A 12958-nucleotide genomic window follows, 5' to 3' on the forward strand; every position below is an offset into this window, starting at 1 on the left:
CACACACATATATAACTTACCAAAATCTATCTCATGTCATTTGATGTAAAGAATATAACTATCTTCCAAATTGATTTTTAAGAGCAAATTCACATTAGCATATCTTTAAATACTGATTTACATTTAAACAATTTTGACATCATTTTTTTCCTTTTTCTTTAAAAAAAATTGCTATGTACCTTTACTCAATTTAGAATAAATTTTAAGCTATAGAAGTTACCTGAATTCTGAAATATTCTTCAGCTACATCTGAAAAAAAATGCTTTGGAATAATGTGTGACTCCATTAAATTCATCATGTTTTTATTTTAAAATTGAGGAAAAGGAATAGAGCAGGTTATAGCATACTCTTTTACTTCTTATCACATGTTAGAAATATGACTAGAATAAGATTTTCATACCATCAGATTTTGTTGTCCCAATCTTCAGATGTGAATCCTTAAGAAATGCATTCTCTTAAGACTCTATTTTATAAGTTAGGAAACTGGGACTCAAAAACATTAATTTTTCAACAGGATTGTTTGGAAGATTAAATGAGAAAATATATGATGAAAAACAATCAGTGCAGTCACCTGACATCTACAGGACTCAATAAGTGTTTGCTTTTATGATTATCCAAGGAGAAGAAATTGATAAGTTGTAACATTTTAGAGTCAGTAGTGAAACAGCTTCACACAAGATCTCAAGTCTTGATGACCCTCTATACATTCCTGATCAAAGGAGAAGAATTAGGCCTGGATACTGCTCTCCTGACAGGATTCATCAGTGGAAGCTAAATCCACTGCTTTTTTCCTCACTCTGGAAAGTAAGGACTCCACAACCAAACCAACAAAATGAAACAACAGAAACAAGAACAGTAACTACAAAAACACCGTGGAATATCAAACACTCCTCTCCACACTTTCTCTCTTTACTTTCAACAATTTTATATACTTTGAAAACTCTGACTTTGTTTTCCTTTTTATACAAATTTTAAAAAGTTGTGGCCTGGTTCCTATGATCCAGTTCTCCCTTTAGATAAACAGGTGCATGGGGGAAAAAAAATCTATGTAATAAAATAGAAGTCATTAGACTTTATTGATTAGTACTATCAATCTACTATATTCAGATGTCATAAAAGTGGATTTTCTCATATTTATGACACATTCTTCAAAACTGTATGTCTTCATAGTCTCCTTGCTAGTCTCTTCTAGCATTCCATGACACAAGTGTTTGTACTTGTTGATTTATATACCTGATAAACTAATGCCTTTCCTATATAAGTTCCTTTTGTGTTATCTCTTCCATTTCGAATTTTTCAGGTGGTAATTTTTTCAGGTAGGATTTCTCGATCCTATCTAAATATTTCAAATTACTCTTGCTACTTATCTAGGAGTCCATAGTAACATTTTTGGACCTGGAGAATCCCAGGGATTGGGGAGCTTGGTGGGCTGCCATCTATGGGGGTCACACAGAGTCAGACATGACTGAAGTGGCCTAGCAGCAGCAGCATACAAGTACAGATGAAGAAGAGATTTCATTAAGGTAGCTGACATTAATCAATGGATATTGGTTGCTTTGACTGTGAATTGAGAAGTCTTATGAGGCCAGTGAAAATGAATGTTATAATCAACCAGAGATGTCTGCCACAGTTAGGAGATAGGGGAGTATCTACCTGTAGCCTACTTCTACCTAAAGAGCTGAGATGTTGAAATATATAACGCAATGAAGCTTTCCCTGAATGTCATCCACACATGATCAGTTTACTTCCTTTGTGGTCTGATTTCCGCAATCATCTATCTCATTTCCACTTTTTAAGAAGTTAGACACAACCAGAAAGCACCTCAGTTCCACATGCTCAAGTTTTGAGCATTTAACAAGTTCTTCCAAAGCCAAATGCAATCATTGATATTGGTTGACTAACTGACCGTATCATTGAAGGAAGAACTGGATAGTGACAGATAGGAAAATGAAAAACAAATAGATCAGTTAATAAGAAGAGATTCTATAGATATTAACAATCAGATTCAAGGATTATCAAATGAAAACACCCACAAACAGAAAGATTCACTGTTCTTGCTACTCAATGAGAAAACTCATAACCAAAAAAAATATATAAAAATAGATTGTATCTCAGCCCAAAAACTTAATCATATATAAGTTAGACACATACGGAAGAATCATTTTAAGAATTATTCCTTTTAACAAAGCTAACAATTTAAGTGGTACAAATTATTTAAGAAGAGAAAGCTTCAGACTTCCCTGGTGGTCCAGTGGTTAAGAATCCACCTGCCAATGCAGGGGACATGGGTTCAATCTTTGGTCTGGGAGGATCCCACATGCTGTAGGGCAACTAAGCCTGTGAGCCCCAACTACTGAGCCAGCGTGCCTCGAGCCCACACTCCACAAGAGAAGCCACGGCAAAGAGAAGCCTGTGCACTACAATGAAGAGTAGCCCCTGCTTGCTGCAACTAGAGAAAGCCCATATGCAGCAACGAAGACCAGAACAGCCAAAATTAAATAAATAAAAATTTTAAAAAGAATAGAAAGCTTTTAAAAGGCAACACTAAAAATGATAAATGATGGTAAATGATAACGATGATAGTCCCAGTCACTACACAAAGTGCTTCTCATAAATTACTCAGTTTAATTAACACAACTGAAGAAGCAGGTATTGTCAATATCCCCATTGTACAGAAAATAATATTTATCTGAGACACTGAACTTGCTCAAGGTCACAATGCTGTCACGCATCCAAGATGGGACATTACAGCTTACTTCAGTGTCCTGTCTCATAACTTCATGGCACTGGCACAGTAACTGTGCCATCGTCACTGCTGATAACACTTACCTTGGCCTGAACTCAGGTCAATTTCCTGTACTGCACATAAAAGGAACTATGATGCTAAGCATAGCAGTGTAGCAGTATAAATCCTGGAAAAAGTTGCACTTGTAAAGATCCAGAGACAGTGCCTTTTATATTTCCAGTGCCCTATACCTCTGTCTTTCTCAGTGGTTTTATGATCTGTCACTACTTGAGCAGACAGCACATCAGCAAGTTTGCAGGGTAAGTAATTTTTTTGGACTGATCTCATTTATGCCTGCCCATTTCTTGCCAGTAACAAATCTTGTAAAAACACTTAGCATTTCAGAGCTTTTCATATATAACTCATCTAACTGAAGGTTTAAAAAAGTAATTCACAACATAGCTCTTCATCAAAAGAGGTAATCATTTCCATTTTGGTCTTCATGTAAGATATAATAATTCTGTAATTTATGGGGCCACAGAAGCTCTGTGACTTAGATCATTTGGAGCATAATGTGATCTTCTCTGATTAATAGCTGCCATTTATTCAGAGACTGTGCAGGACACTTTATATTTATTGAACATTCTCATTTAATTCTCACAACAATTGTAAAGGAAGCTATCATTATCTCCACTTTAGAGTTTCAGTAACAATTGTAGGTCATGTAGCCAGTAACCAGAGCCAAAAATCAAACCTGGGGAACATTGATTATTCTGTCAAAGAATAAAGAGGTAGGAAAGTAGATTAAAGAAGGTTGGGTACCATCTGTCTTATATTAACATTTGCCATTTTGTGATTTATTTATTCAATCAACCTTTATGAAGCTTTATCTAGATATAAAACACAATGGAATTATTGAATTATACATCTAATGGGTGGAATATTTAAAAGATTCTACCACCCAGAAAGCAGTTGCTCAACCATATGGCCGCCACAGTGATTCTCAAACCTCCATTCCCCATCTGTCCCTCCCATTACTCTAGACCAGGGTTTCTCAATAGTGTCACTATGGACTTTTAAGAGCAAAGAAATCCTTGTTGTGAGGGCTGCCAGGTGTCTTTTTAAGAGGTATAACAGCATCCCTAGTCTCTACACACTAGATTCCAGTAGTTCTCTCCTCCCTACTTGTGACAATCGAAAATGTCTCTAGACATTGCCACATATCCACTGGAGAGCAAAATCACCCCCAGTTGAGAAACCCTAGTCTAGACTCAAATCTCGTTTAACATGGCTTTGTAATATTCATTATGCTTTTTATATTTAACAAATTATATCTCCTGTGAATTAAATGCAAGCTCCTTCAGTGTGTAGCTATAACCATAATAATTACACAATGTGGGACCTAGCAGATTCTTAAAGAAAAGTTGGTTGGATGAGCATACAGAATGACCAAACTCAACTAATTTATTTATTAAGACTACAGAGTGAAAGAATGCATAAATGAATGGAGAACAAGAGATACAAGTTAAGTAAAAGAAAAAACATCTTTCCCATTGTACCCATAGACCTTAATGAAGTCTTTATCCTGAACCAGTTGTACAAATTTAAGCTACAACAAAATATTTTACTCCTGGAAAATTTGTAATTACCTGATTCATAATGTATTATTTAGTTCAAATAAAATATTTTGCATGTTTACACCTCTGATAAGCAAATTTGTCCCACAATATAGAGGTAAAAGAAACATTTGTGTGTTGGCATCAAGTTATTTCTTGAAAACAGCAAAACAGACTTCTAAAACAAATTATGCTCCACCTCACCTCCACTCACACAGAAGTCGCTCAGTCATGTCTGACTTTTTGCAACCCCATGGATTGTAGCCCACCAGGCTCCTCAGTCCATGGGATTTTGCAGGCATGAAACCTGGAGTGGGTTGCCATTTCCTTCTCCACGCTGTGCTTATCTGAGAGCCATAGCCCTTTGCAATGCCATGGACTGTAGTCCACCAGGCTACTCTGTCCATGGAATTTCCCAGGCAAGAATACTGGAGTGGGCTACTGTTTCCTGCTCCAGGGGATCGTCTTGACCCAAGGACTGAACCCATGTCTCCTGAGTCTCTGGCACTGGTAGGTAGATGCATTACCACTAAGCCACCTGAAAAGCATAGGAGGAGCAAATGTACAAGAGCCAACATAGATGCCACACCAGCCTGATTTTAAGCATCCTCTCTAATGCTTCCTGGAGCAACAATGCCTGCCACAGATGCCTCTGAAAGACGCCTTTTCTACTATAAATACTACCATGATTCTTCATCAAGCCTCCTACGAAATATCACTTAGAGTTTAGCTTCTCTAAGGAGTCAACAGCCAGTTTTCAACCAGAGCGTGTGAATAAACAGCAGGGATCTACACCATTCTTGGACTACCTTCACCATATCTCCTTGCCGAAACAGCTGCTTATCCCTTCTCTACTGTTTGAAAGTTTCTCTTTCTCCAGGAGGGGATACTTCTGTCTCTCTAATCCTTGGACATTCCTTCTAGGATTATCCAACAGCATCATCCATGAAATTACAAGGTTTCAATAGTTTAAAGGTCTATTAATTCTAGCTGGAGACAATTGTAACTTCAGACTTTCAGAAAGCAAAGACTTCATTCTCCAGAACAGAAGAAAGAAAGTTTTCCTCTCATTATCTTAAACATCTTACAGCATCTAAAACCAAACATTAATTTACATCTCAATGGATTATCACATGACACCTATTATAAGCTTTGTAATAAAGCAAATAACTAGATTCTTCATTTTATGCTTATGAGCATTAAAATTACTAGTTATATAAAGCATAAATACATGAACTGTGAACTTTCAGATGTTCAAGCTTGTTTTAGAAAAGGCAGAGGAACCAGAGATCAAATTGCCAACATCCGCTGGATCACTGAAAAAGCAAGAGAGTTCCAGAAAAACATCTACCTCTGCTTTATTGACTACACCAAAGCCTTTTACTGTGTGGATCACAATAAACTGTGGGAAATTCTTCAAGAGATGGGAATACCAAACCATCCGACCTGCCTCTTGAGAAACCTATATGCAGATCAGGAAGCAACAGTTAGAACTGGACATGGAACAACAGACTGGTTCCAAATAGGAAAAGGAGTACATCAAGGCTGTATACTGTCACCCTGCTTATTTAACTTATATGCAGAGTACATCATGAGAAACGCTGGGCTGGATGAAGCACAAGCTGGAATCAAGGTTGCCTTGAGAAATATCAATAACCTCAGATATGCAGATGACACCACCCTTATGGCAGAAAGTGAAGAGGAACTAAAAAGCCTCTTGATGAAAGTGAAAGAGAAGAGTCAAAAAGTTAGCTTAAAGCTCAACATTCAGAAAACTAAGATCATGGCATCTGGTCCCATCCCTTCATGGGAAATAGAGGGGGAAACAGTGGTAACAGTGTCAGACTTTATTTTGGGGGGGCTCCAAAATCACTGCAGATTGTGATTGCAGCCATGAAATTAAAAGACACTTACTCCTTAGAAGGAAAGTTATGACCCACCTAGATAGCATATTCAAAAGCAGAGACATTACTTTGCCAACAAAGGTCCATCTAGTCAAGGCTATGGTTTTTCCAGTAGACATGTATGGATGTGAGAGTTGGACTGTGAAGGAAGCTGAGTGCCAAAGAATTGATACTTTTGAACTATGGTGTTGGAGAAGACTCTTGAGAGTCCCTTGGACTACAAGGAAATCCAACCAGTCCATTCTAAAGGAAATCAGTCCTGGGTGTTCTTTGGAAGGAATGATGCTAAGGCTGAAACTCCAGTACTTTGGCCACCTCATGCAAAGAATTGATTGATTGGAAAAGACTCTGATGCTGTGAGGGATTGGGGGCAGGAGGAGAAGGGGACGACAGAGGATGAGATGGCTGGATGGCATCACCAACTCGATGGATGTGAGTCTGAGTGAACTCCGAGAGTTGGTGATGGACATGGAGGCCTGGCATGCTGCAATTCATGGGGTCGCAAAGAGTCACATGACTGAGTGACTGAACTGAACTGAAAGCATAAAATTGACCTGAAATTTCAAAACATAAAGCAGTGAGATGAATGCAAAATTTGTGCCACACTTTGGCAGTAGACAGTATCTGGTCTATGTCTTTGGGTTTGAATGATGAAAATTATTTAGTTTATAGCATCTCTGTACTTTTATACTTATTACTATTTTATATGTATATTTATTAGGAAATTGTGTAGTTCCACTTTTCTCCAGGAATATAAAATTATTTTGTCATGACCTTCAAGCAAGCATCAATTTATCCAGTCTGTTATAAAAAATAGTGATTTTAATACATTACTATACACCATCTTGACATATACATTTACATTGGAAATTAATGCTCTATTTGGTTGTGATGTAGACTTGGACATGGCAATGTTTTCCTTCCTAATGGTATATTTCAAAGCAATATAAATGTTATTTGTGTTTTCAAAAACAAAATTTTCCATGTAACTTTTGCTATTATCATCTATGAGGAATTGAGAATACCTGATTCTAGAATTTCTATAAACCTTGGCTCTGGGAATTTGATCAGCCTCTTAGAATTACATTCAATATATAAGTAATAACTTAGTTGTTTCTAGATGTTACCTTAAAAGACAGCAAAAGAGCAGAAACCGAGAAAACCAATCAAAACTTGGCTGGAAAAAAAACAAACTGGAAAATGCCCAGCCATAGTTTGCATTTTCTTTGAAATTGGCATAATGAAAATTATTGAAAGTACAGAAATAATGCCTTTCCATAAACTTATGTTCACATTAATTAGCAAACCAAAGGATATAGTATGTTTGTGTATATGATGCATTTAGAAAAAAGGAAGATTCATCTATATATATAAGTGAATCACTTGTACTGAAACTAACACGACATTGCTAATCAACTGTTTTCCAACATACAATACAAAGCTTCAAAAAAACAATTTCGAGGATGGCAGAGGAATAGGACGGGGAGACCATTTTCTCCCCCACAAATTCATCAAAAGAACATTTGAACGCTGAGTACATTCCACAAAAAAATTTCTGATTGCCGGCAGAGGACATCAGGCACCCAGAAAAGCAGCCCACTGTTTTTGAAAGGAAATGGAGATGCCTTGAGGCTATGGTAAAAATAAGACTGAAAACCAGAAGCAGGAGGCTTAAGTCCAAATCCTGAGAATACCAGAGAACTCCTGACTCCAAGGAACATTAATTGACAGGAGCTTATCAAACGTCTCCATACCTACACTGAAACCAAGCACCACTTGGGACAACAAGTTCCAGAGCAAGACATACCATGCAAATTCTCCAGCAACACAGGAACACAGCCCTGAGCTTCAATATACAGGCTGCCCAAAGTCACTCCAAACCCATTGACATCTCATAACTCATTACTGAACACTTCATTGCACTCCAGAGAGAAGAAACCCAGCTCCACCCACCAGAACACCGGCACAAGCTTCCCTAACCAGAAACCTTGACAAGCCACCCGTCCAACCCCACCCACAGTGAGGAAACTCCACAATAAAGAGAACTCCACAAACTGCCAAATACAGAAAGGCTACCCCAAACACAGCAATATAAAGAAGATGAAGAGACAGAGGAATACCCAGCAGATAAAGGAACAGGATAAATGCCCACCAAACCAAAAAAAAGAGGAAGAGATAGGGAATCTACCTGATAAAGAATTCTGAATAATGATAGTGAAATTGATCCAAAATCTTGAAATCAAAATGGAATCACAGATAAATAGCCTGGAGACAAGGATTGAGAAGATGCAAGAAAGGTTTAACAAGGACCTAGAAGAAATAAAAATGAGTCAATATATAATGAATAATGCAATAAATGAGATCAAAAACACTCTGGAGGGAACCAACAGTAGAATAACGGAGGCAGAATATAGGGTAAGTGAGGTAGAAGATAGAATGGTAGAAATAAATGAATCAGAATGGAAAAAAGAAAAAAGAATTAAAAGAAATGAGGACAATCTCAGAGACCTCTGGGACAATGTTAAATGCCCCAACATTCGAATCATAGGAATCCCAGAAGAAGAAGACAAAAAGAAAGACCATGAGAAAATACTTGAGGAGATAATAGTTGAAAACTTCCCTAAAATGGGGAAGGAAATAATCACCCAAGTCCAAGAAACCCAGAGAGTCCCAAATAAGATAAACCCAAGGTGAAACACCCCAAGACACATGTTAATCAAATTAACAAAGATCAAACACAGAGAACAAATATTAAAAGCGGCAAGGGAAAAACAACAAATAACACACAAGGGGATTCCCATAAGGATAACAGCTGATCTTCCAATAGAAACTCTTCAGGCCAGGAGGGAATGGCAGGACATACTTAAAGTGATGAAAGAAAATACCTACAGCCCAGATTACTGTACCCAGCAAGGATCTCATTCAAATATGAAGGAGAAATCAAAAGCTTTTCAGACAAGCAAAAGCTGAGAGAATTCAGCACCAAACCAGCTCTCCAACAAATGCTAAAGGATCTTCTCTAGACAGGAAACACAAAAAGGGTATATAAACTCGAACCCAAAACAATAAAGTAAATGGCAAAAGGATCATACTTATCAATAATTAACTTAAACATAAGTGGGTTGAATGCCCCAACCAAAAGACAAAGACTGGCTGAATGGATACAAAAACAAGACCCCTATATGTGTTGTCTACAAGAGACCCACCTCAAAACAAGGAACACATACAGACTGAGAGTGAAGGGCTGGAAAAAGATATTCCATGCAAATAGAGACCAAAATAAACCAGGAGTAGCAATACTCATATCAGATAAAATAGACTTTAAAACAAAGGCTGTGAAAAGAGACAAAGAAGGACACTACATAATGATTAAAGGATCAATCCAAGAAGAATATAACAATTATTAATATATATGCACCCAACATAGGAGCACCGCAATATGTAAGACAAATGCTAACAAGTATGAAAGGGGAAATTAACAATAACACAATAATAGTGGGAGACTTTAATACCCCACTCACACCTATGGATAGATCAACTAAACAGAAAATTAACAAGGAAATACAAACTTTAAATGATACAATAGACCAGTTAGACCTAATTGATATCTATACGACATTTCACCCCAAAACAATGAATTTCACCTTTTTCTCAAGCACACACGGAACCTTCTCCAGGATAGATCACATCCTGGGCCATAAATCTAGCCTTGGTAAATTCAAAAAAAAATGAAATCATTCCAAGAATCTTTTCTGACCACAATGCAGTAAGATTAGATTTCAATTACAGGAGAAAAACTATTAAAAATTCCAACATATGCAGGCTGAACAACACGCTGCTGAATAACCAACAAATCACAGAAGAAATCAAAAAAGAAATCAAAATATGCATAGAAATGAATGAAAATTAAAACACAACAACCCAAAACCTGTGGGACACTGTAAAAGCAGTCTTAAGGGGAAAGTTCATAGCAATACAGGCATACCTCAAGAAACAAGAAAAAAGTCAAATAAATAACCTAACTCTACACCCAAAGCAAGTAGAAAAGGAAGAAATGAAGAACCCCAGGGTTAGTAGAAGGAGAGAAATCTTTAAAATTAGGGCAGAAATAAATGCAAAAGAAACAAAAGAGACCATAGCAAAAATCAACAAAGCCAAAAGCTGGTTCTTTGAAAGGATAAATAAAATTGACAAACCATTAGCCAGACTCATCAAGAAACAAAGGGAGAAAAATCAAATCTCTAATATAGAAATGAAAATGGAGAGATCACAACAGACAACACAGAAATACAAAGGATCATAAGAGACTACTATCAGCAATTATATGCCAATAAAATGGACAACGTGGAAGAAATGGACAAATTCTTAGAAAAGTACAACTTTCCAAAACTGAACCAGGAAGAAATAGAAAATCTTAACAGACCCATCATAAGCACAGAAATTGAAACTATAATCAGAAATCTTACAGCAAACAAAAGCCCAGGTCCAGATGGCTTCACAGCTGAATTCTACCAAAAATTTAGAGAAGAGCTAACACCTATCGTATTTAAACTCTTCCAGAAAATTTCAGAGGAAGGTAAACTTCCAAACTCATTCTGTGAGGCCACCATCACCCTAATACCAAAACCTGACAAACATGCCACATAAAAAGAAAACTACAGGCCAATATCACTGATGAACATAGATGCAAAAATCCTTAACAAAATTCCACCAATCAGAATCCAACAACACATTAAAAAGATCATACATCATGACCAAGTGGGCTTTATTCCAGGGATGCAAGGATTCTTCAATATCCGCAAATCAATCAATGTAATACACCACATTAACAAACCAAAAATAAAAGCCATATGATCATCTCAATAGATGCAGAGAAAGCCTTTGACAAAATTTAACATCCATTTATGATAAAAACTCTCCAGAAAGCAGGAATAGAAGGAACATACCTCAACATAATAAAAGCTATATATGACAAACCCTCAGCAAACATTATCTTCAATGGTGAAAAACTGAAAGCATTTCCCCTAAAGTCAGGAACAAGACAAGGGTGCCCACTCTTACCACTACTATTCAACATAGTTTTGGAAGTTTTGGCCACAGCAATCAGAGCAGTTAAAGAAATAAACGGAATCCAAATTGGAGAAGAAGAAGTAAAACTCTCCCTGTTTGCAGATGACATGATCCTCTACATAGAAAACCCTAAAGTCCCCACCAGAAAATTACTAGAGCTAACCAATGAATATAGTAAAGTTGTAGGATATAAAATCAACACACAGAAATCCCTTGCATTCCTATACAATAATAATGAGAAAATAGAGAAATTAAGGAAATAATTCCATTCACCACTGCAATGAAAAGAATAAAATACTTAGGAATATATCTACCTAAAGAAACTAAAGACCTATATATAGAAAACTATAAAACACTGGTCAAAGAAATCAAAGAGGACACTAATAGATGGAGAAATATACCGTGTTCATGGATCAGAAGAATCAATATAGTGAAAATGAGTATACTACCCAAAGCAATTTATAGATTCAACGCAATCCCTATCAAACTACCAATGGTATTTTTCACAGAGCTACCATAATTTCACAATTTGTATGGAAATACAAAAAAAAAACCTGGAATAGCCAAAGCAATCTTGAGAAAGAAGAATGGAACTGGAGGAATCAACCTACCTGACTTCAGGCTCTACTACAAAGCCACAGTCATCAAGACAGTATGGTACTGGCACAAAGACAGAAATATAGATCAATGGAACAAAATAGAAAGCCCAGAGATAAATCCATGCACATATGGACACCTTATCTTTGACAAAGGAGGCAAGAATATACCATGGAGAAAAGACAATCTCTTTAACAAATGGTGCTGGGAAAACTGGTCAACCACTTGTAAAAGAATGAAACTAGAACATTTTCTAACACCATACACAAAAATAAACTTAAAATGGATTAAAGATCTAAATGTAAGACCAAAAACTATAAAACTCCTAAAGGAGAACATAGGCAAAACACTCTCCGACATACATCACAGCAGGATCCTCTATGACCCACCTCCCAGAATATTGGAAATAAGAGCAAAAATAAACAAACGGGACCTAATTAAAATTAAAAGCTTTGCACATCAAAGGAAACTATAAGCAAGGTGAAAAGGCAGCCTTCAGAATGGGAGAAAATAATAGCAAATGAAGCAACTGACAAAGAATTAATCTCAAAAATATACAAGCAACTCCTACAGCTCAATTCCAGAAAAATAAACGACCCAATCAAAAAATGGGCCAAAGAACTAAACAGACATTTCTCCAAAGAAGACATACAGATGGCTAACAAACATATGAAAAGATGCTCAACATCACTCATTATCAGAGAAATGCAAATCAAAACCACAATGAGGTACCATTTCACACTAGTCAGAATGGCTGCTATCCAAAGGACAACAAGTAATAAATGCTGGAGAGGGTGTGGAGAAAAGGGAACCTCTTACACTGTTGGTGGGAATGCAAACTAGTACAGCCACTATGGAGAACAGTGTGGAGATTCCTTTAAAAAACTGGAAATAGAACTGCCACATGACCCAGCAATCCCACTGCTGAGCATACACACCGAGGAAACCAGAATTGAAAGAGACACATGTACCCCAATGTTCATCGCAGCACTGTTTATAATAGCCAGGACATGGAAGCAACCTAGATGCCCATCAGCAGACGAATG

The sequence above is a fragment of the Bos mutus genome, chromosome 18, assembly GCF_027580195.1.
Source record: "Bos mutus isolate GX-2022 chromosome 18, NWIPB_WYAK_1.1, whole genome shotgun sequence".
Lineage (NCBI taxonomy): Eukaryota > Metazoa > Chordata > Mammalia > Artiodactyla > Bovidae > Bos > Bos mutus.